Source organism: Macrobrachium rosenbergii, chromosome 25, assembly GCF_040412425.1.
Source record: "Macrobrachium rosenbergii isolate ZJJX-2024 chromosome 25, ASM4041242v1, whole genome shotgun sequence".
Taxonomy (NCBI): Eukaryota; Metazoa; Arthropoda; class Malacostraca; order Decapoda; family Palaemonidae; genus Macrobrachium; species Macrobrachium rosenbergii.
This window is the reverse complement of record NC_089765.1, coordinates 12,251,859-12,278,533: the sequence shown is the minus strand read 5'-3', so window position 1 is coordinate 12,278,533 and position 26,675 is coordinate 12,251,859. Positions and strand designations below refer to the sequence as shown.

Here is a 26,675-nt window from a genome sequence, read left to right as displayed (position 1 = left end):
TATATATATATATATATGCACATATATATATAAATATAAATATATGAATTATTATATATGTATATATAAATTATATATATATATATATATACACACACATTTTACAACTGCGACATCTAATTAAAAAAAGAAAAACTACCCAATTATCCTGACGACACTAACGACATCAGTCTCAGAGCACAATAAGACAACACACAAAAAAAAAAAACATTTTAATCAGCTAACGCAAGTTGACGAGACTCTCACCTAAACTAATAGTAAGGGTGGTCCCTCAACCATGAACAAATTGAGCACCATCAAATATCCCTTTGATTGTATTCGTCACTGTTACGGAACTTCAAAAAAAATCTTATCTTTCTGACGTCTTCTAAAACGTTTTAATGAATTGGTCTCACTTCTGAGATCATATAGTAAGATTCTCTCGGCTATCTTACCCTTTTCGGGAAGAGATTCAAATTAGTCTCACTTTTCAGATCATATGGTGTGATTCTCTCGGCCGCTCTCTTTTTCTGAAGAGATTTGGGGATTGGGAAGGTTGTCGGGTTGGAATGGGACTGAGAGAAGGACCTTATTATCGTTTTAGAGCGAAGGATGAAGGATGAAAACTCAAGGACGTTTGGATTCCTTGTCTTCAGTTTTTTTTGTTTTTTTTTTTTTTGTCGAGATTCTTCTTAGAGAGACGAACGAGGGTGAAAATAATTACATGCTCTGCTTGGCTGATCACTAGGGTCGTGTTTTGCTGCGTTTCAGCTCTCGGTTTTGTCACCAGGTCCTCTGTTTTGTCACCAGGTTCTATGTTTTGTCACAAGGTTCTCTGTTTTGTCACCAGGTTCTATGTTTTGTCACAAGGTTCTTTGATTTGTCACCAGGTTCTTTGTTTTGTCACCAGGTTCTTTGTTTTGGCACCAGGTTCTTTGTTTTGTCACCAGGTTCTTTGTTTTGTCACCAGGTTCTCTCTTTTGTCACAAGGTTCTTTGTTTTGTCACAAGGTTCTCTGTTTTGTCACCAGGTTCTCTCTTTTGTCACAAGGTTCTTTGTTTTGTCACAAGGTTCTCTGTTTTGTCACCAGGTTCTCTCTTTTGTCACAAGGTTCTTTGTTTTGTCACAAGGTTCTCTGTTTTGTCACCAGGTTCTATGTTTTGTCACAAGGTTCTCTGTTTTGTCACCAGGTTCTCTCTTTTGTCACCAGATTCTCTCTTTTGTCACCAAGTTCTTTGTTTTGTCACCAGGTTCTTTGTTTTGTCACCAATTTCTCTGTTTTGCTGTTTTGTCACAGGTTGCTAAGTTTTGTCACCATTTTCTCAATTTTGCCACCAGTTCACCAGTTTCTCTGTTTTGCTACGTTTCAATTTTGTCATCAGTTTCACAGTTTTGGTACCACTTTCTGCGTTTTTCAACGTTTCAGTTCTGTCACCAATTTCTCTGTGTTGTCACCAGTTCCTCTGTTCTGTGGCCACTTGTTCTGTTCTGTCACCATTTCCTCAGCTTTGTCACCAATCTCTCAGTTATGTCTCAGTTTATCACAGAGATAAGTACCAACAGCCACAGAGAAACCCACCAATATTAACTTATATTTTCCTCATAATTCTCAGATCTCTTAAGGGCACACATTGGCTTACTCCAATCCACAGAACTCCAGCTTAAACAAAGCCCTGAAAAGTCTGTTAAATTTCTGTAACCCTTAACTGTACCTGTATTTTCTGGGATCTCCATGCGTCCTCTGTAAGTTACAGTCCAACTGGGACAGGAACCTTCCTTAAGCATTTGGAGAACAGAAGATTCCAAAACTGCTCTTGGCAAAGTATTCCATATTTTAGTTTTAGCCAAGATAAAATTCCTAGTAAAGTTAGTGGCATTAAACTAGATACTAGAAAATTAAAACAGTTTTTTCTGTGTAAAAAACTGATAATAGAAAATGAAAACAGCTGTTATGTGGAAAAGAAAAAAGTACTGAATATGATACTGAACAATAGAGCAGTTTTCTCTGTGAAGAGGAAAGAAGTAGAAAAACTTACACTAGAAAAATAAAAGTTATTTTCTGTGGAGAAGAAAAAAGTATTAAACTTGATACTAGAAAATGGAGTAGTTTTTTTTCTGTGGAAAAGAAAATAGTGTTAAAACTGATACCAGTAAATGGAGTAGTTTTTTTCTGTGGAAAAGAAAATAGTATTAAACTTGATACTAAAAAATGGAGTAGTTTTTCCAGTGTAAAAGAAAAACTATTAAACCTGATACTAGCAAAGGACAACAGTTTTTTTTTGTGGAAAACAACAAATAAAAAAATACACCACGCAGGATAACTTAGAAGGAAAAACCAGCAGTATACATAGTAACCACACCCACTTTTTGACATATGTATCTATATATCTTAATTTATGGGTGCTCACATAAAAACGATAAGACAAAACCACCTTCTATGTGACTCTTCATAAAGAGGATTAATAAAAGTATTTCACATCTAATTAAAAACTGTCAAATAATTAGGGGCCCTTTCTGTCTAATTAAAAATGCCAAATACTTAAGAGTCCTTCAGGTGTCCTCCACAATAGAGTGACAACTGACATGCCTTTGTTCACTCGACTGTGGAGAAGTAGCCTGTTCCTGGGTTGTGTTTTGGGGACTGACTTGGCCCAGAACATTTCAGGAGAGACAATACCATAATACTTATCCAGAACATTTCATGGGATACAATACTACAATACTTGTCCAGAACATTTTCATGAGATACAAAACTAAAATACTTGTCCAGAACATTTTCATGAGATACAGTACTACAATACTCATCCAGAACATTTCATGAGATACAGAACTAAAATACTTGTCCAGAACATTTTCATGAGATACAGTACTACAATACTCATCCAGAACATTTCATGAGATACAATACTACATTACTTGTCCAGAACATTTTCATGAGATACATTACTACATTACTTGTCCAGAACATTTTAAGAGAAACAATATTACAATACTGTGGCAATGAAAGTGAGTACATGTTTTTGAGTTCAAATTGCACATACACTCATATATATGCATACACACGATACATAAAATCATATATATACATACACATGTATACATATATATATGTATGCATACACAAATATTGATAAGGGATTGTCAGTCGAAATGTATGGTTTCTGTCGTGTAAATATAATTTGATGGGCCTTTTTTTTTACTTAAGAGAGCCTTGCTAGATTACAGGCAAAAGAGACATTCATATATATGTATATGTATATGTGTATGTGTATGTATATGTATATGTATATGTATATGTATGTGTGTGTGAAAAAAGAACATGAGATGCAACTTAGCGTGCCTAAATAAGATAAACCAGAATGCTTTTGAGATGGTTCGGTTATGTAGAGAGAATGGGGGATTTCGAGTCGGTAACAATGTGTTTATGATTCAGATTTATAACATATAAAGAGTACGGAAATATTAAGCCACAAACATCGTTTGATATCGAGCTCAATATACCGTGGGCTTAACTCAAACCTAAAAGGAATTATAACTGTATAATTACAAGTGTTCCTGACCCTGCCAGGATTCGAACCTGGGCCACTGGTACAGAAACAACGACAAACAGTCGACTTTGACCACTCGGCCATCAAGAGAAACATGAGCTGATACCAACTCTACTGTAACAATCAGCTATCAAAATGGAGATTTATGCTAATTTCAATTCTAACTACAGAACCTGAATTCTACATCAGTATCTACAGTATCTACAGCAACCACATTCAGTATCATTAGAAAATCAAGCTACAAGACTACAGGAACACTACAAGAGATGCGAGATCAGGATATACCAGCTTTAAAACTCGCGTAAAAGTGATAGCGGAGAACTGTTTACAAGCATGAGTGGCGTGTTTTGAATTCTGAATAGCAGAGAAGATACTGTGTAAAATATCTTAAGAATTGGGGGAAGGTATTTGAAGATTAGCAGAAAGTTTTAAGTGCAATTTTGAAGGATGTGCTACAAGGAACTTTTTTTAACTTATAAATACAGATAAAATTCTTTCATATAGAGTAAAATGTGATATTATTGGTGTTTATGGATAAATCTTTAAGTAAATTTCATAAATATGGACTGCTTTTACAGAGCTGTAGGTATATGTTTGTGTAAATGAAAAACATAAGTTTATCTTTTTCATGTCTGCTTTTCCAGACACTCACACACACACACACACACAAACACACACACACACACACACATATATATATATATATATATATATATATATATATATATATATATATATATATATATATATAAACAATTTATTGCTGACACACTCATCTTAGATACCTCTTAGCAGACATGGAAAAGGACGCATGGATTTGGGAGGTATATGGAACGGAATGGAACACAGAGTTTGAGCCAGAGGCCAAGCACTGGGACCTATGAAGTCATTCAGCGCTGGAAAGGAAATTGAGAGTGGGTAGGTTTGAAAGGTGTAACGGGAGGTAAACCTCAAAGCAGTTGCACTATGAAACAATTGTTAGGAGAGGGTGGATAGCAAGATGGAAGAAAGATATGAATGGAGGTACAGTAAAAGGAATGAAAGGGGTTGCAGCTTGGGGCCGAAGGGACGCTTCAATGAACCTTAAGTAATGCCTACGGTGCACCTGGTGAGGTGGACTGACAGCAATATCCCCCCTACGGGTGGGGAGGTATATGGATGTAAGGTACAGGATCAAAGTCTTACCATTGTAGATATCGGATAAGGGATATCCCAAGCAATTTTAAATGTCAGACACAGTAAGGAAAGTCTTTCCGTTGATGAGTTTAGGACCAGAGATTAGTGAATTCAGGAGCAGGTGTCGATCTGAAGTAAAGATAGGAATGGCTTCTTGTAGTAGTGAATTTGAGATTGAAACGATTGAAGTTCATATAAGAAGTTGCGACGAGATGTGGAACACACACAAGCATTAAATAAAAACACACATATTTGTGTGTGTATGTACATTATAATATATATATATATATATATATATATATATATATATATATATATATATATATATATATATATATATATATTACTAATAGGACCTCATTAAAACTGAGTATCTAACGGAGATAAATATTTATTCAAGAAAACTTACAAGCTTTCAAGGATTAACAGTCCTTATTAGTCCTTGAGAGCTGGTAACTTTTCTTGAATAAATATTTACCTCCGCTAAATACCATCCAGTTTTAATGAGGTCCTGTTATTAATTGTATTAATGCACAGAGCAGTTGTGTAAGTGATAAAGTTAATATATACATATATATACATACAACTCTCTCTTCTTTCCAAAACTGAAATTCGGTTAAAATCAACAAGACTACAATACAAACTCGAAAGCTCTTATGCACAACATGAGTCCCTACAAAAACCCCACACATTCAAATAAAAAGGAAGAAAATTTGACTGGTATAATACCCAACGTACAACACACATGAAACAAGTAAAAAATGCGCCGAAGTTTCTTCGACGCAATCGAGTTTTCTGTATAGCGTATAATCAAGGCCAACGAAAATATACCTATCTTTCGGTGGTCTCGGTATAATGCCATATGAGCCGCGACCCATGAAACTTTAACCAGGGGCCGGTGGTGGCCTGTTCTACATCGTCGCCAGACGCACGATTATGGCTAACTTTAACCTTGAATAAAATAAAAACTACTGAGGCAAGAGGGCTGTAATTTGGTATGTTTGATGATTGGAGGGTGGATGAGCAACATACCAAATTACAGCCCTCTAGCCTCAGTAGCTTTTAAGATCTGAGGGAAGAGAGAAATAGCCATCTCGATAGTTTTCTTATAAAAATAAACATGAACAGGAACCACCCAAGCATAAAACGACCCACGGATATATGAATGCAAAAAAGAACTCAGTAACTTCCCACGAACACTTTGAAACAAAGTGGCCACTTATATAAGTGCTGGAAAAACTGCTGACGGGACGAAAAATTGCCATTAGCGGAAGATGATGATGAAGGGTGTGGTAAGATGGCGGACGCTTAGGGGATATGGAGATCGGCAGAACATGATGATGATGACGTTCCTGCTGATGATTCTGGGTGTGGTAAGATGGCGGACATTTAGGGAGAAGCAGGTGATGGGTTAAATACTTAAACGTATACATCAATACTCATTTGAATAAGTTGAGAGAAAAAAATTTGAATCACTAAATTTGTTTACGTAACAAGTCTTTACAAAATTGTAAACAGGGCATGATGCTTTGTTTAATTAAATACAGTGTAAACAAACATCTAGAAGTCAAGATTAGATTTGTAAACTTAGAGTTTTTTGCAGTTTGTAAACTAAGAGTAGATCTGTCGCAGTATTTTAAAGTGTGGTTGGTAAGAACAGGACTGCTATGGAAGAGAGAGAGAGAGAGAGAGAGAGAGAGAGAGAGAGAGAGAGAGAGATTGTTGGTGACACAAGTTTTTGTGAAATTTCATGAAATTTAACAATTCTTGGGGTGATACGTGATATGTGTGTGTGTGTGTGTGTGTGTGTGTATGTGAGAGAGAGAGAGAGAGAGAGAGAGAGAGAGAGAGAGAGAGAGAGAGAGAGAGAGAGAGAAATAAAAATAAATCACCCGTTTTTCTTGGTGTCCTGTGACAAAAAAAAATAAAGAATTACCAAGATGCTAAAATGGGGAGAGAGAGAGAGAGAGAGAGAGAGAGAGAGAGAGAGAGAGAGAGAGAGAGAGAGAGAGAGAGAGATTAACAGACAAAACAGGAAATAAATCACCCTTTCCTGATGTCACATGTGACATAAACAAGAAAATAACAAAAATGCTAAAATGGAAAATGGAGAGAGAGAGAGAGAGAGAGAGAGAGAGAGAGAGAGAGAGAGAGAGAGAGAGAGAGAGAGAGAGAGAGAAAACAGAACATCAAGGTACCCAGCAGCAGCAAGCAGGGAGGCTACATACCAACAAACCACGCGTCCACAAACGTCTCCCACGAAAAAGTCCCCAAAAACTGGCCCACCCAAAGAAGTGATATTTTCGCCAACCAATTACTTTACTTACAAGTCTATCTCAGCCATCCCACCCCGCCCCCCACCCCACCCCCAAAAAATGGACGTGTTTGCGTTCGTAAAATGCCAATGAATTGCCTCTCTCGTTTGCCTCTCCTGACAACGAGGAGGAATCGTGGAAGGATAGACAAAAACCAGTGGGTTAAGATTTAACACACAGATTTTGCAGATGGAAGTTTGTCCATCAAGGGAGGGTGGGGAGTTGTAATTAGGGCAAGACTGCCTTTGCCCTTTCAGGTTTTTGCAGGAGATGAGAGAGAGAGAGAGAGAGAGAGAGAGAGAGAGAGAGAGAGAGAGAGAGAGAGAGAGAGAGAGAGAGAGACTCGTAGTATCAATGACAAGTTTTATATATATTATCTCCCTGATTGGTGACAATGAGCGGTAGACGAACAATATCAAATAATTAATGACTGGAAGTTCTCTGGCGTCGCAGATACTAAGGTCACAGACGCTACGCGAGAACGAACGGTAGAGGACCAAAATTAATTTAGTAATGGCTGGGAATTCTCTGGCGTCGCAAACACTAACGTCACAGGCGCTACGCTCAAACGAGCGGTAGAAGACCAATATTAATTCATTTATGACTGTGAGGTTTCTGGCGTCGCAAATATTAAGGTCACAGGCGCTACGCTCAAACGAGCGGTAGAAGACCAATATTAATGAATTGATGACTGTGAGGTTTCTGGCGTCGCAAATAAGAAGGTCACAGCCGCTACGCTAAAACGAACGGTAGAAGACCAATATTAATTCATTTATGACTGTGAGGTTTCTGGCGTCGCAAATACTAAGGTCACAGACGCTACGCTAAAACGAACGATAGAAGACCAAAATTAATGAATTATGACACTGAGATTTCTGGCGTCGCAAATAACAAGGTCATCTACGCTAAACTAGAACAATAGCATCCCAGGGCGCCTGCACATCCTGTTTACTAACGCCCAAATGCGTAACAACGGGGGTATTAATACCCCGTTCGCTTATTTGGGCGCTTAAATACCCCATCCAGCATCTTAAGAAGAGATTAACACGGGTTCAATACGGCCAATTACTCTGCCCGGATGCTGGGTTGTCTAAAACACGGCTCCATTAGAAATGGCGAATTTCCTCTGTTGTGTTCACGTGTTTTCGACTGGGAAATCTTTCTGAAGGTTATTTATTATTATTTATTATTAGACAGTTATTTTACTGTTACCTTTTATCACAGATCATTCTCGTGGTAATAATGTTAAGATTATAGATGGCAGGAGGAGGTATTTTTCTAAATAAGTTTCTGGAAATTATAGAATTTCTAGCGCTGGGAATAGCAGATCTATTAGCCGGTAGATGACAGCAGGAAGAATTTTTCCTAACCAGCTTTCTAGAAATCAAATACTATTTTCTAGCACTAGAATTGTCAACCAAATAGCCAGTAGGTGATAGCAGGAGAAATTTTCTTTAATAAGTTTCTAGATGTAAAATACTATTTTCTAGCAACCGGAATAGCAAATCAAATAAGCAGCAGATTCGTCACAATCACTAATCCAAGCACGGTGAAATTTATCAGTTAACAGTGAATCACTTTTCATTGCGTTCTAGTATAGTGATGGCCCTAGCTTTGGCTGGTGGGCTCTTAGATTTAATTCTACCACAAATTATATTGATAATAACTTACAAAATATGAGACATACAAAGTGTTACGTTCCTAGCCAAAGAAATTAGAAAAAATTTAAATTTGTTCCAGATGTTTGAATTATAGAAAGACATATTTTAATAAGATTTAATAAGATCAGGTCTGCTATGGAAGAGAGAGAGAGAGAGAGAGAGAGAGAGAGAGAGAGAGAGAGAGAGAGAGAGAGAGAGAGAGAGAGAGAGTAGGGAAAAGGTAAGATCAATTTACACAATCAGTTTGAAATCCCTGCTTTTCCTTTATATCTGAGAGAGAGAGAGAGAGAGAGAGAGAGAGAGAGAGAGAGAGAGAGAGAGAGAGAACAAGGAACGAGACAAGCGGGCTACTACAACTTGAAAATTCATACAGTGAGCCAAGACAAATTTGGCAGCCATTACAAAAATCTGACAGACAGAATTCTTCTGTGTACCATAATGACAAAAGAAAACTCAATGAAGGAGTAATCTCTCTCTCTCTCTCTCTCTCTCTCTCTCTCTCTCTCTCTCTCTCTCTCTCTCTCTCTCTCTCTCCCTAAGGAACAGAGACAAACATTTCAATTACCCAGAGGAAGACAGCAACTAAATTTAAATGCACCTGATTTCATAATGCTGATAAGGTCAGGTGATTACCTTGACATCAAAATGATTTGCAAGCCTTACGGTTTAATGTGGTATCATATTAATGAGGCAAACAGTTATATATACACATACTCGGTACATAACGAATCAACAAGTAGTTTGGCAAACAATACTGCTTTGTTTCTTTGAGATGCTGAGATTGCAGTACAAAGAGAGAGAGAGAGAGTTGTATTTTTCAAGTGACGGAGAAACAGAATTTGGATATCATGGTAGTGTGTTTACACAAAAGCACAAACACACACACAGGTGATGTATTTATATACATATATATGTATATATATAATTACCATTGGGTGTAAGTTATTCCCAAGGTACAGTGAACTGGATATTAAACGATAAATGTAGCTTAATATGCCAATACAAAAAAAGTCATGTGTGTGTGTATAAACATGTGTACAGAAAAATAAACATATAAATAAGAGTATATATAAAGATATTCCGATACAGACAGATAGCTAAACCAATATATGGAAACAGAGATATCTTTCCTTTCCATCCTACAAAAAATAAAACCACAAAAGTAGCACATTATCCCCTACAAAGCAAAACTGACAGCGAGGCTAAAAGTACCTGACAAGCGGTAGATAAGCAACAGATTGCTTTATCTCTGCAACAAGGAACTGGTACATACATCAGATACGTCTCTCTCGGACCCTGAAAGGACGAAGACATATTAGATCTCGGAGAAACGACCTGGTGAATTATGCAGGAGGGCGTCCTAGATTCCTTGGAAAGATCAAGTAAGGATAAGGTAGGGATAAGGATAAGGTAAGGACAGGATAAAGGAATTCCTTCTTGGTTGTGATGTAAGGTTTCCAAAAGACTTGTTTAAGGGATAATTGTTCCTCTGTACATGGGAGGTGGTGACAGAGGGTGCTAGAATTGTAAGGACGTAACACCGCTTAGTATGCCTGAGAGGCTGGTGTTAAGGCTGTATAGGAAACGGTGTGACAGCTAACAAGAGGATCGATAGGAGGAGAACTGTGTTGATTTACAAAAAAAAAAAGGTGAGGATGGGAAAATCAAATGTTTATTTTGAAGATGAAGAGATCAAGTTGTCAGGTTATCTAAGCCCTGACAGGAATATAATGTAAAATGTGTTGAGGATATATGATACAAAAATCAATACATTGAGTTATTATAAATCTTTCTTGTTACAAGAGAAGCATTCTACTCAGATTAGGTAGACAGGAGAGTGACTAGTTTGCTGTAAAAGTAGGTCTCAGACAAAAGTGATTAATATCCACATAAATATTTATCATTTTCGAGGCTGTAGTGACGAGAGTAGTCAGATACAGAACAGAAGATGTTGGTGCAGACTTGTCAAACGCTTGCAGATGATTCGTTGCACGATGGTGGGTGACGAGAAGCTGCAGGTATCAATGAAAGCCAAGATGATGGGATAATGAATGATACTATGGATGGTGACAAACTTTAAATAAAAAAGATTATTCTTTAAAGTGTTACGAACAAAAGTAATTGATCATGGTATGATGAAACGAAGCGAGACAAGGAATACTCAAGAAAAAGAAGGCAGCTGTTTATCTGCAAAGGGTTTGGAAGAGGAGTGAATGCAGAAGACATAATTAAAGCTCATGAAAAGAATATATACTGGGCCAGGAAATCGTGAATAGTAAATGCCAGATTAATAAAAAAATAATGTGGATTATCTATCAGAATTATAGGCAAGGAAATGCAATCTAATTTACTTATCACCTTCTTTGCACAAATAAGGCCAATAATTGAAAATATATACCCCATGACTAATCACTTTCTTGAAAACGTATCGAATTTGGCGAATTAAAAGCAAAAAAAATTTTTAACTAAAAAAAAATTATAGATAATTATAACGATGAAATGACAATTTCCCAGCACGATAGAGACATCACAGTGGAATAATGACAGCGGAAAAAAGGTATAAAATAAAAATTAATAGTTGAAAAATATCTGGGGAGCATCAGAAGCCATTGAAAGAGATACATGATAAACAGAGGATTACAGAACCACCAAATAGAAAAAAAATTAAGATTAAAAAAAATATCTGGGGAACATCAGAAGCCATTGAAAGAGATACACGATAAACAGGGTTACAAAACCACCGAATAAAAAAGATTAAATTACAAAAATGTTTTGGGAGCATCAGAAACCACTTAAAGAGAAACGTGATCAACAGAGAGTCACAGAGCCGCCAAATCGACGTCGAATGAAGCAGCGAAAATCGTCGAACAATGAACCAGATCGGCAGAATCATCGACGAAGGGCTTAACATATTCATCAGAGGACAAGGAGGGAACGTGAGACTCAAGATGTCAACATCATAATTGACTCTCCACTTTTTTTTATTTTTTTTATCCAGCGGATACGATGCTAATCATTCTCTCTTTGTCTGACAGACTTCACAAAAGTTAAAGGGAAGGGGGTAAAGGGAGAAGGAGAGTGGTGCCTGGGTTAAAGGGTAAAGGGTAAAGGGGTTACTGGAAGAAAGCAAAAACTTAAATTACCAAGGTCAGCTTCGGGTCTTGGGAGGAAGATGGTATGAATTACGTAATGCCGCAAGGTGTAACTGTTTCTTTGCGAGTGGATGCTAAAGGGGAGATATATTAGCAGGAGAATGGGGAGAGAGAGAGAGAGAGAGAGAGAGAGAGAGAGAGAGAGAGAGAGAGAGAGAGAGAGAGAGAGGGGGTTGTGTTTTATCTGCGTTTTACCTCCCCTATTTAGATCATGACATTATTTCAAAGTTACTGAGACAGAGAGAGAGAGAGAGAGAGAGAGTTTGTGTTTCATCTGCGTTTTACCGCCCCTATTTAGATCATGACATTATTTCAAAGTTACTGAGAGAGAGAGAGAGAGAGAGAGAGAGAGAGAGAGAGTGAGTTTGTGTTTTGCCTGCGTTTTACCTGCCATATTTAGATCATGACATTATTTCAAAGTTACTGAGACAGAGAGAGAGAGAGAGAGAGAGAGTTTGTGTTTCATCTGCGTTTTACCTCCCCTATTTAGATCATGACATTATTTCAAAGTTACTGAGAGAGAGAGAGAGAGAGAGAGAGAGAGAGAGAGAGAGAGAGAGAGAGTGAGTTTGTGTTTTGCCTGCGTTTTACCTGCCATATTTAGATCATGACACTATTTCAAAGTTACTGAGAGAGAGAGAGAGAGAGAGAGAGAGAGAGAGAGAGAGAGAGAGAGAGAGAGAGAGAGAGATTCGAGCGTTGCCCGTAGTTACACCTATAATTCTCCAGCCCATCCCTGAATGGATTAAGACAGAATACATTGCAATTACTGAAAGCAATGGAAACGTCCAACTGAGTTATAATTCTGGTTATTTCGTAACAGCTGAGTCACAGAAAGACCGAGAGAGACAGAGACAGAAAGAGATGATTATCTCGAAGCCTTCCTTCTTCCCCCAGACTCAAAAACCCGTCTGAACCACCTCCCTCCTTCCATTCGGAAGAAAGGGTATACCAGGGAAGATAAAAGAAGCTATTTATCACGGCAAAATGCAAAATCATACTGCAATCGAATCTTACGTATAAGGGAAGCCATGTTCCAGGACTAATCGAGCGGTCATCTAGTTGTATGGGATAGGGAGATAGCGTCATCTATCTCAATGTTGGGGACCTTCAAAGGATTCTCCTTCGTCACTGGAAGATGAAGAAGAAGAAGAAGAAGGGACGAGTCTTGTTTATGTCACCAAGAGGAGTTCCCCAAGGTGACAGTCCCGTAAAGTTGATGTCTCACTTTTCACTGACAGGCATATATATATATAGTATATAAACATAAGAAGAAGAAGAAGAAGAAGAAGAAGAAGAAGAAGAAGAAGAAGAAGAAGAAGAAGAAGAAGAAGAAGAAGAAGGGACAAGCGTTGTTTATGTCACCAAGAAGAGTTCCCCAAGGGGACAATCCTGTTAAGTTATTGTCACTCTCTTTTCGCTGACAGATATGGATAGTATCCAAATATAAGGGAACACGATTTTATACTCCGGATTAATGAGATGTATATATCTCAGTCTCATGTCCTTAGACACATGCTGTGAAGACTAAATCAACTTTATTGGGACCTGCTGAATCCCTGCTGGGTTCTTTCAAAAAAACAGGTTCAACTGAAAAGGCTACTTTCATATTCAAAGCTCTGACTAGAGATATTGGTCAGTTTTTCTGACGAAACTGGAGATTAATACCAAGGTTAGAAGGGCCATTATTAGCACTCCAAGCAATGAGCTATAAAGCCCCTTCACGTCTAAGATTTGATATAAAAAAAACCTAAACTGCTGTTTCAGTCACGACCAAAGGGAAATTATCTTTTACCAGGTGAAGCCACAAATTGAGAAGTTCAAGATCTGAAGTCGAAACATCTCCAGTAGTCAAAACCAAAATCGAACACCTGATGCACATCTTCAATGTCCAAGAGAAATCGAATACCTGGGCTGCTTCTGCCATACCCATGAAGATCAGAAGCCAAGTGCATTATGTGCAATGCCCAAGGAATATCGAGTATGTACCTGCTCCACTTCTGCAATGCTATCAAAGACAAAATCTCGTGTGCTTCTAAATGCTCACAAAAACACTGAAGTACTTGAATGCCATCTGCCCTACCTGAACACCTGAGGCAAAGCCACAGTGCCCAGCAAGAATGCCCAAGAAATGTGGAGTATGTACCTGATGCATTTCTGCAATGCAATCAAAAACAAATTCTTGTGAGAATCTAAATGCCCCAGAAAAACTAAAATACCTGACTCCATCTACCCTACCTGGGAGAACGATTACCTGGGGCAAACCCACAGTACCCAGATAAACAAATACTTGATGCCCATTTTCCAGTACCCGGGAAAGGAGAACCCGAGATCAATCAACTATGCTGGGGAGAAAGATAACCTTTTGTAAATTAGCACTTCCATGAAAAACAAAACCAGGTGTGAATACGAATTGTCCAGGTAAAAACTAATTAACTAGCGAACATCAGGAGTGTATACGAAAAACTAATACAGGGTACACATCTACATTAGCGTCGGAAAAACTGTGTTGCCTTGCACATACCGTCTGGTAATTAGAAGAACGTAATTTAGTGTACATTTAGAGAGTCAAGACAGACGAGAGAGATTGGTTTGGAAAATCAATTAAGAGTTGCGTCTCCCAACGGCGTGTTTATCATACCTCGGAGTTCAAATGTTGTTTGCTTTGAGGAGTATTAGTTTTATTTTTATGATAATATAAAAAATCGTAGCGATTAACTGGGGTACAGTTAAGCATGTATGATGGATGAAACGATACATGTGTATGGATATAATATTTTAACTTGATTCAAACATTTTCGTTTTATTGTTGCATCTTCTGTTACTTATGAATCTTCTCCTTCTTAGAGAGAGAGAGAGAGAGAGAGAGAGAGAGAGAGAGAGAGAGAGAGAGAGAGAGAGAGAGAGAGAGAGAGTATTAATTTTTCATGTATCTGCTACACATTTTCTTACTTCTGAATCTTCTCCTGAGAGAGAGAGAGAGATTCATGTATCTGCTACACATTTTCTTATTACTTATAAATCTTCTGAGAGAGAGAGATTCATGTATCTGCTACACATTTTCTTACTTAAGAATCTTCTCCTTAGAGAGAGAGAGAGAGAGAGAGAGAGAGAGAGAGAGAGAGAGAGAGAGAGAGAGAGAAATCGACCTTGAGACCATGAGATATATTACAAGTACATAAGGTTTCCTCCTGCCTTCCCCCCCCCCCCCAACACACACAGCAAGATAGGTGTGTGGAGATACAGGACTGCTGCAAACTACCACACCTTTCTAGTACAACCAGATCCCGTACTTCTATTCCAGGGTGAGGATATATTCTATGCTGGAGGAAGGGAACCAGATTTAAGGCTGATTGGATGTTGGTTCTCCTCTGGTGATCAGGTACTGTTCTTGCAGAGAGTTCAAGGTCAGTGTGTAAACTGAATGTTTGCTGTATGTTTGTGTGTAAGTGTATGTGTATGTGTGTATACATTATATATAAATTCCCATGAAAGTGGAGGAATTAGACATATTATTACAATGACACATAAAAATTAACATAAATATCAACAAGAGAATCTTTCTACTTTAAATTTCTTTATGAATATAGACATAAAAACTAATTTTAGCCCTCATCTTTCAATTTATTTATGAATATTTACGTAATTACTACAAATATTTTCAGTTTCATCAACCCACATCAACTCTGCAGTCAGAGAGAGAGAGAGAGAGAGAGAGAGAGAGAGAGAGAGAGAGAGAGAGAGAGAGAGAGAGAGATTTTTTTCCTTTTATCTTTTGTACCTGCTCTTATTTATGAAGCTTCTCTTTCTTGAGAGAGAGAGAGAGAGAGAGAGAGAGAGAGAGAGAGAGAGAGAGAGAGAGAGAGAGAGAGAGAAAATTTTTTTCCTTTTATCTTTTGTACCTGTTCTTAATTATGAAGCTTCTCTTTCTTGGAGAGAGAGAGAGAGAGAGAGAGAGAGAGAGAGAGAGAGAGAGAGAGAGACATTTTTTTCATTCATCTTTTGTACCTGTTTTTAATTATGAAGCTTATCTTTCTTGGGGAGAGAGAGAGAGAGAGAGAGAGAGAGAGAGAGAGAGAGAGAGAGAGAGAGAGAGAGAGGATCTTATCTGAATGCACGGACATGTACCTGTTCACAGATATAAATTGACAGTTCAGTTGGTGGTCTGTGAACATTAATATTAAGGTAATATTTCGCATAGGGAGGTTAAGGAACTGTGTAATGTTTGTTCCACTCTGCAATTTTTTTATTTTTATTTTAATGGTTTCAGTGCATATGTGAGTTTTGTTAGATATATATATATATATATATATATATATATATATATATATATATATATATATATATATATATAGATAGATAGATAGATAGATAGATGTATATATACATATATAAATATATGTATATATCTATATATACAATGCATAACTACAAAATAGGCTGCAGGATTCATGTGGGTTGATGGAATTGAAATACTTGCAGCTTATATATATATACAATATATATATACCTAAAGAGCTAAAATCGACGAACTAATCTTAAGAATACCATAAACTAATCTATTATCCCACACAGGACCAGAAAGAATTTCAGAGCTGGTGACAATATCTCAGAAAAATTCATTGCTGTTCATTTATCATCTTTAACTAAACTACCACATAATTCACATCACAAAAGAGACTCTGGGCATTAAACCCTGAGAGCAGACGCTAAGTCCCTAAGCACTGGAAAGCTTCTAAATCTCAGAAAATAGTCATATATCACTTTACAAAAGAATAATATGATGATTTGCGTCAACACAGCTTCCCAGGAAGGTGACACTGATGCGAATAATGGCTCACTGTGACAGTGTGAATTAGTCTTGAGTGATACAGAAGAATAGATGGCATATTCTTTTAGTTTTCTGTGAAAGAAAACTATTGTGACGGCTTCGTCTGTCCGTCTGCACTTTTTTCTGTCCGCACTTTTCTGTCCGCACCTTTTTCTGTCCGCACTTTTTCTGTCCGCACTTTTTCTGTCCGCAATTTTTCTGTCCGCACTTTTTCTGTCCGCACTTTTCCTTTCCGCACTTTATTCTGTCCGCACTTTTTCTATCCGCCCTCAGATCTTAAAAACTACTGAGGCTAGAGGGCTGAAAATTGCTACGTTGATCACCCACCCTCCAATCATCAAACATGCCAAATGGCAGCCCTCTAGCCTCAGTACTTTTTATTTTATTTAAGGTTAAAATTATCCATAATTGCGCATTGTCAACGATATGCCACCACCTGGCCTTGGTTAAAGTTTCACGGGCCGCGGCTCATACAGCATTATACCGAAACCACCGAAAGATAAATCTATTTTCGGTGGCCTTGATTATACGCTGTAATGGCTGTACAGAAAACACGATTGCGCCGGAGAAACTCCGGCGCATATTTCACTTGTTTTAAATATTCTTTTGACAGACAGTAAGATGGCAGGAGTTGATGTAAGACTAATGAATTATGAAGTGAATCTAAAAATGGCGTCCCATTACCGTTGAACCAAGTTAAAGCGGAGATGCAACGCATTACTATCTTAAAACAATCCTCCTTGCGTTTTAATAAGTGAATTACATTTTCATCTATTTATTTATCAATTTGTTCATTTATTTTTTTCTTTTCACTGATCTCTTCTTCCTGGATTGCCTATTACCTTCTATTACTTCTCTCAAATGAACATTTGAATATTCTTTGGGAGCTTCTTGAATTTCAAGTCAGTGGCCCCTGTGGTGGGCTTGTTCCATATGAATAGGGTTCATGTTCTGAATAATAATAATAATAATAATAATAATAATAATAATAATAATAATAATAATAATAATAATAATAATAATAATAATAACAACTTATGGCTTATTTATATTTGTGAATATAAAATGGTTACTCTTGTTTGAATGACAAGATTCATTGTATGTATATATATATATATATATATATATATATATATATATATATATATATATATATATATCTTATATATGTATACATATATAATATATATATTCACATTATGTATATATATACATATAATTATACGTTTATTTATATATATACACATACATATATATACATATATATAAATACATAAAATATATATATATAAATATATATATATATATATATATATATATATATATATATATATATATATATATATAATATGTATGCATACATACATACATATATACATACACACAAACAAACACACACACGTATTTACATAACCAAGCGATTCCCTACACACCTGATCTCACACAATCTTATCAAAGGCTCCTAAATCAAGACATTCCAACCCACATCGTACCAACGCAAAAAAGGGGCGATAACAACACCACAGAAGTTGCAGAGGTTGTGAAGGTTGTGAGCAAGACGCAAAACACAACCCAAGGAGGCCGTTAGGTATTCATGGACAGCCAGTAAGTAGCCACAATAACTAAACAGAAGAGAGGTGACAGGCGCTGTGATATGGGTATGTTTATACGTGATGGCGTCCATAGGTCCTGGCTTGTGCTTCCTGTTTCCTGAACGTATTGTATGAATGAATATACGTATACATACATATATATATACAGTATATATACATATATATTTATATACATATATATGTATATATACAGATATATATATATATATATATATATATATATTTATACACATATATACATATGTATTTATATATACTGTATACATATATAAATACATATGTATATATGTATTTATATATATATATATGTATATATATAAATACATATGTATATATGTATAAATATACATGTATATGTGTATTTATATATGTATAAATATATATATGTATATGTGTATTTATATACAAATATATACAGTACATTTATATACACATATATACAGTATAAGTGTATATATATATATATATATATATATATATATATATATATATATATATATATATGTAATTTTTATATACACATATATATATAATGTATACATTTATATGTGTATACATACATATATACATACAATACATACATACAGACATACTAATTGACAGATATGTAAATACAGTAATAATTTACGTCACAAGCAAAGAAACCACTTCTATTTCCCAATACAATTCTATTTCCCACCACAGTAAACAGCTCAGTCACAAGCAGAGACACCACTTCTCTCTCCCAATACAATATACATACTTTTACATAACAACCAAACCGTAAGGATAAAAAAAAAAAAAATAAACACACACAAACAGAAGTAACAAAATTCCCCCCACTACGATAAAAATAAAAATAAAAAAAAGGACAGTATCAGCTTGTAGAAATCTTTTATCACGACAGAAATCAGATTAGGGGCTTACTACGTCTTCAAGGTAGGGGACACGCCCACCTGCATGGCACCCTAATCTCGCGCTGTCATTCTGGGACTGAGTTGAAGAAGAAGAAGTGCTTGGTAGATGAGTGCATTAGGGGATGAATGAGTATATCTGAGAAGTAAATGATTGTTTTGTGTGTTTAGTTTATAAATGAACCTGTTTGAAAAATCAATAGTTAAGTGTTTAGTGTACGATGTTTTTCAAGTTAAGGGGAAGATATTGAAGAACATAATTCAGGACGTGAATGAGAGAGAGAGAGAGAGAGAGAGAGAGAGAGAGAGAGAGAGAGAGAGAGAGTCAAACTTGAAAGAGAGAGAGAGAGAAACAAAAGTCGAGCTTGAGAGAGAGAGAGAGAGAGAGAGAGAGAGAGAGAGAGAGAGAGAGAGAGAGAGAGAGAGAGTTCCAACTTGAAAGAGAGACAGTGAGAGAGAGTTCCAGCTTGAAAAGAGAGAGAGAGAGAGAGAGAGAGAGAGAGAGAGAGAGAGAGAGTTCCAACTTGAAAGAGAGACAGTGAGAGAGAGTTCCAGCTTGAAAGAGAGAGAGAGAGAGAGAGAGAGAGAGAGAGAGAGAGAGAGAGAGAGAGAGAGAGAATAAAAACAAGTAAAAAATTTGCTCGCTAAAGTTTCTTCGGCGCAATCGAGTTTTCTGTACAGCGTCTAATCAAGGCCACCGAAAATGGATCTATCTTTCGGTGGTCTCTTTATAATAATGTATGAACCGCGGCCCATGAAATTTTAACCACTGCCCGGTGCTGCCTGGCCTACATCGTAGCCAGACGCACGATTATGGCTAACTTAAACCTTAAAAAAATCAAAACTACTGAGGCTACAGGGCTGCAATTTGGCATGTTTGATGATTGGAGGGTGGATGATCAACATACCAATTTGCAGCCCTCTAGACTCTGTAGTTTTTAAGACCTGATGGCGGACAGAAAAAGTACAGACGAACAGACAAAGCCGGCACAATAGTTTTCCTTTCTGAAAACTAACAAGTGCATTGTTGATCACTCAGAAAAACAAGGTCAAATTTGGCAGTGCCAGATATAAGGGGATGGGTAGAAAGGAAGGGGGAAGGGTATAATTTGCCCCCCAACCCCCCCCCCTCCCAATTTGGAAATGTGATGCAATAGGAACAAAAACATACTAGTGCAGGATTTTATCAGCACAAAAGTCATCGGTGCGTATCTTAGATAAAGGGAGATTTGACCCAACGCGAGCATACTTGTAATTTTATCTCGCAAGATCTGGATACGTCTGAGAGAGAGAGAGAGAGAGAGAGAGAGAGAGAGAGAGAGAGAGAGAGAGAGAGAGAGAGAGAGAGAGAGAGAGAGATTTATTCTTGGTCATTTATACAAGGACGAAAGTTTTTGTAAAATGTTTTTATTCTTGAGTGATTGTGTGTGTGTGTGTGTGTGTGTGTGTGTGTGTGAGAGAGAGAGAGAGAGAGAGAGAGAGAGAGAGAGAGAGAGAGAGAGAGAGAGAAATTATTGTTGCAAAAATTAAGAAATTTCTTGAAATTCATACAGTCTTGGGTGATGAGAGAGAGAGAGAGAGATTGTTGTTACAAAAATTACGAAATTTCATGAAATTCGTACAGTCTTGGGCGATGAGAGAGAGAGAGAGAGAGAGAGAGAGAGAGAGAGAGAGAGAGAGAGAGAGAGAGAGAGAGAGAGAGAGAGAGAGAGAGAGAGAGATTATTGTTGCAAAAATTATGAAATTTCTTGAAATACATACGGTCTTGGGTGATGAGAGAGAGAGAGAGAGAGAGAGAGAGAGAGAGAGAGAGAGAGAGAGAGAGAGAGAGAGAGAATGTAATCTCTCTAAAAAAAAAAAAGGGGGCGTGTACCAAGTGCCAAATATTGGCACTGACGGTGCCAACCTAGCCGGGTAATTCCCACCTTCCTAGGGCGTGGCAAGGCAGATATGTTTGTTATCTATAGAGGATCTAAATCGATTTTCTTTTCATTAACTTTCCCAATGAGAATACCGGCCCTGAATGCGATGAAAACTAACTCAAGACTTTTATAATACAAAGATATAAATACTCTTGGTCATGGAACGTGTATATTTGCATACCTAAATTTGCTATTATTTTTAGCAACACAAAAAACTTCACAAGCCACAAACATCGTTATAGAAACTAATTATAACACTCTACAGTAAGCTACGTCTGATGAGGATATAAATACGGATGAGAATTAGGAGATATAATCTGTAATTGAGCGAGATATATCACATTGCAGATTAAAATATTATTTGGATTCGATGCCTTGAAGGATATTTTGTTTTTTCAGTCAGTAGATGAAGCCTATTCATACGGAACAAGCCCACCACAGGGGCCATTGACTTGAAATTCAAGCTTCCAAAGAATACTGTATGTTGGTTTCAACCAGGGACGTCATTTGGGAGGGGGGGGCTGCTGTGGGGGCACTTGCCCCCTAGCCTTTGAAATAATAATAATAAGAATAATAATAATAATTGGAAAAACAACCCAATCTTCCTCCGGAGGGAACGCCTTAAGTTCCAACCTTCCATTTCCAAAATCCTTCGTACAAACGGCTCCCATACTCAGTCTCCATACAGGACTGGTCCCATACAGCTTCTTAATTACTTATACGGGGCACGTACCCTCGCCTGACTGGGTATGCATATCTCTCCATGCCCTCGAGAGACAAGACGGGCCTCAGAACTTGGGCAAATTTTATTCCTCTGCGCGCGAAGACTGTCGGCAGGTTAAACTTGTAACATTTGAGGAAGATGTTTTAGGGAAGTTGACGCGTTAGCCCAGGGTTTACGTAAAAGGGGATGTGTGTGTGAGTGTATGGGGGGTGTATATGTGTATCTATACACTTAAAAGAAGGGTGTATGTGTAGGGTGTGAGTGTATGTACTCCTAAGTACATGGTAATCATTTGCACGTCAAGAATGCTACAGAATTTTATACATAGATTGTAATGAATTTACGATCATATAAAAACAAAAAATTATATATTTAGCTTTCTGAGTAACCTCTCTCTCTCTCTCTCTCTCTCTCTCTCTCTCTCTCTCTCTCTCTCTCTCTCTCTCTCTCTCTCTCTCTCTCTCATATATATATATGGACAACTGTAGAAAGTTTGCAATGCATTAACAATTATACAAGTACAGAAGAGAGAGAGAGAGAGAGAGAGAGAGAGAGAGAGAGAGAGAGAGAGAGAGAGAGAGAGAGAGAGAGAGAGAGAAATTCTCTACAAATTCTTAACAGAAGGTTTTGAAAAAAAAATAAATATAACAAAAAATATCCTTGGATGTCAAACAGACTTAATTATCTACCATAGATGCCACTTGAGACGACCGCCACAATACCTTCATTACACGATCTAATCCCCCATCATCATGGATTAAATCCCCAAGGGATTCATTAGCTCATTGTCACCAGGGATTAGGGGAAGCTTTGTCACAGATCCGTGATATGGTGAATGAAAATATGATAAAATGAATATACAGTGATTCAAACTTATCTAGGTTTGTCATACAATCTTGCCTGGTCGTCAGAATATCTTCACTTGGTTTTTCATTTGGTAGAGAGGTTTTATAGTGAGAAGCGTATACGATGTGTGAGGAAATCGAGAATTTTAAAGGGTATTGTGGTTATTATAATTATGTAAATGTATCTGGTAGAAAGTGGTCAGTGTGGTTTGAAGGTTCTCACAATTAAATTAAAATTGCTTACAAAACAAGTAAAAAATCGAGTTTTCTGTACAGCCGCTACAGCGTATAATCAAGGCCACCGAAAATAGATCTATCTTTTGGTGGTCTCGGTATAATGCTGTATGAGCCGCGGCCTATGAAACTTTAACCAAGCCGTGGTGGTGGCCTATCCTATATCGTTGCCAGAAGCACGATTATGGCTAACTTTAACCTTAAATAAAATAAAAATAAAAATAAAAAAAAGCAAAATTCATTAACAACATATAAAATAAACTCCTCAAATTTTAGCCCCAACAAAAGTACATAAAAATTAAAAATAAAAAGCAAAAAACGCAAAATTCATTGATAACATAAAAAAACTCCCCAAATTTTAGCCCCAACAAAAGTCAGCCTTCACAAATTCCTCCTCTTAAACACCAAATCAGGGACACCAAGTCAGTATTCCACAAGGGGATATCTTATCACCCCAAGACTATTGGTCAATTAACTAACAGCCACCTTGAGACTCATCCATCAAGATTAAGACGAAGCGGTGCTTCTTCCCGGAAAAAGAGAGAGAGAGAGAGAGAGAGAGAGAGAGAGAGAGAGAGAGAGAGAGAGAGAGAGAGAGAGAGAGGCAAGCTACCTGGGGCCTCATCCTTAAAACCGGAGCAATTAACGTGAGTCTTACACCTTCCTATGCGGTTCGCAAGGCTATTAACTCTTTTGCCAATAGCTCTACCTTTATCCCAGGCTATTTAAAACTTCTCTACCTGAGGGAATAAGACCCTGTATTGTTACTGTGGTGACCTTGAAAATATTGTGGGGGATTATCTCACAGAAAATGTTGTCCATTTTTGAACTTAGGTTAGTGGGTTGCTTTCCTCGCGTTCTGTTGTGGTTTGTGGGGCAGAGAGAGAGAGAGAGAGAGAGAGAGAGAGAGAGAGAGAGAGAGAGAGAGAGAGAGAGAGAATGTTCCTTCGTCCTGTTATGATTATTATCAATTGGTTGTTTTTAAATAAATAAGTCACATAACCGCAGTTACTTTGTGTAATTATGATACACTGAAAGTATGTACATCAGACAAAGTCTCTCTCTCTCTCTCTCTCTCTCTCTCTCTCTCTCTCTCTCTCTCTCTCTCTCTCTCTCTCTCTCTGTAGTTTTGGTGGTTTAAATCTGATATTTTGCCGAAAGCACCACTTCTAAAAATTTGCCAACACTGGGAACATTGCATATCTCATGAGCCAAAACATCTTGAAGTAGCTTTCCCCTTAAAATTTTCAAAGCTTCTGTTACATAGTAAGTGCTTTCTTGTGCTTGCAAGCACTGAATATTAGCTAAACCACCAACTAAAGAAGCAGATGATACAATCAAATCCCTGGTATTTTTGCCTCTTTCTGCTACCCCCCAATGAAGAACCGAGTATCACTCCCTTCAGGGACAATACTGCATCATCGCTAGACCCATAATTCATCTGAAACCTGTGTGTACTATTAAAAAAAATAGTCTTTGGGTACATCTATGAAGAAAAGCTGGTTTTACTCGTTTCTTGTCTGCAAAGGTGTCGTCTAAATCTGCACTGGAGCCTTAGAAGCCGTGATAAAGCTGAAAGCTTTGGCGGATGGGGGTACCAGGTGTAAATTTGCCAAAATGTGTCCCGTTATTTTTCCCGCGTGGGTTTGAGCCCTGGGTGGGTTCCTTTGTCTACTGTAGGAGGTTGACATTTTGATATTTCTGGTATGTGAGAGACATTGTTTATATTTCTGAGGCAAGACTGATATTTATTTGCTACACACTGTATTCTTGAACCTAGAGGTATTGTATATCGGGGAAAAATTTAAAACGTTTTTCATTTTATGTCTTGTTACCAGAATTTCATTTTCAGTAACAAAGAGTTATAATTACTTGGCATAACTTTCGGCATTTGTAACAAAACATTTTTCTTATTTGTAAGCTGATTATAAGGCTAAGATGATGGTAAATTTTGAAGGCCACTTTTCAACATACACCAGGGGCTGACACTGAATGCTTGTCCTTAGAAATAATTCTTCAAATTCTGCACTCTGGTATCAACGCTATTTTTGATGACAGAAAATTCCTAAGGTTATGAGGAATAATTCGTAATGATTGGCTCTGGGTTTAAAAAGGAAATTTGCATACTTAATGGCTTCTGCTGACTTCGTATTACCTCTGATATTTCGTTACGTGAGTTTTTATTAAAAAAAATGGGTTCCCTAACTTCTTACACAACGGATCCTTGAAGGACTCTCAAAAGGACCTCAAATTTCACCTCACCAAACATGCTACGGCAATCGTACCTTGTACCAATTTAAGCAAACGACGTAGGCAATCAATACTCCTTGCCTTGAAGACCCGTGTACTGATCTAACCCTGTTCCACAACCATGAAATAGGATTCTCAAGGACTGTCTTCAGTCTCAAGAACTGTCTTCAGTCTTTGTAATGTTATGTTTTGGCTAATAGTTTCTGCTGGTGACTGATGGCCTCTCGTTATGTTTCCAGGCCAAACAAACAAAGTATAAGAGAGAAGGGATGATATATGACCGGGATAAGTATTCCACCAGTCTCAAGGTAGATTCAGGAGGTAGTGATTATGAGGATTGTTGATGATTAACATTTTAAGCATAATATTAACAAGAGCAATGACAATAATAAGAACAGTGGTTTGTGATGATGGCAGATAATATAATCCGCTTAAAAAATGTTGCAATTTTAATGTTGCATTCAAGAAACACCCTCCATTAATACCTACAGTGCAGCACGTGAGGTGCACTGAAGGCCCTAGCTCCCCCCCCCTCCCCCAAACCACCTCTATGAGGGCTTAAACAGTAGAAACATTCCTTCTACATCCCAATTTGAGGAAAAATAGTCCATTTTGACTTTTGAAAAGGAATTTAGGTAGCCCTAACGACACATGGTCCAACCTTAGACACTTAACGAAGGCACTTGTATACACGGACACCCAGCCACACTTTTAATGATTGCTACAAACTTCTTGCAGCTAGCATCGTTAAGTTCGTATAAGGCGATGCTTAAAGACTGTATGCAAATGACAGTTGCAGGAATATGGGATATATAAAAGCGTTTAACGAGGCACGAAGGTTTGTGTTTGGGAGGGTCTTGTGGTATAGAAATTGTCAAACCCAAGTTTGGGTGGACTAATTTAGATTTGTCTTGGAAAATATTCGTCATTTTCAAGAAATTGATCACTGATTAATATTTTGATCATATTGATCTTTAAAGTGACCATCTGCTACATATTCTAGACAAATTCTATCTCGGAAATGACCATCTTGCAAACATTTTTAACAATTTTGATTTGAAAATTACCATCTTGTAAATATTTTGAACAACTATAATTTCAAAAATTATCATTTTGTAAATCATTTTAACAGTTTTGATCTGAAAATCTCATTTTTGCAAATATTTTTAACAATTTAGGTTTTAAAATGACAATCCCAGACATATTTTGAAGAAGTTTGATCTCAAAAATGACAATCTTGCAAATGTTTTGAACTCTTTGAAAATACATGCATATAAACACACATGCACACACACACAACACACACACACACACACACACACATATATATATATATATATATATATATATATATATATATATATATATATATATATATATATATATATATAATAAGCCCTCTCTCTATATATCTATCATATATATATATATATATATATATAGAGAGAGAGAGAGAGAGAGAGAGAGAGAGAGAGAGAGAGAGAGAGAGAGAGAGAGAGAGAGAGAGAGAGAGAGAGAGCCAAGCCTTCTAA

At 37.1% G+C, this 26,675-nt stretch overlaps 1 protein-coding gene across 1 annotated transcript in view; it reads right to left on the bottom strand.

Moving 5' to 3' along the window:
- The window catches only part of LOC136852334 (uncharacterized), a 212,569-nt gene that overhangs the window by 176,068 nt on the left and 9,826 nt on the right, over positions 1–26,675 (bottom strand). The window contains exons 2-3 of the mRNA XM_067126893.1: positions 9,892–9,975; positions 4,713–4,832 (exon numbers count right to left, since the gene is read on the bottom strand). The gene's annotated coding sequence lies outside the window, so the exon portion shown is untranslated. The remainder of the gene's footprint in view (positions 1–4,712; positions 4,833–9,891; positions 9,976–26,675) is intronic.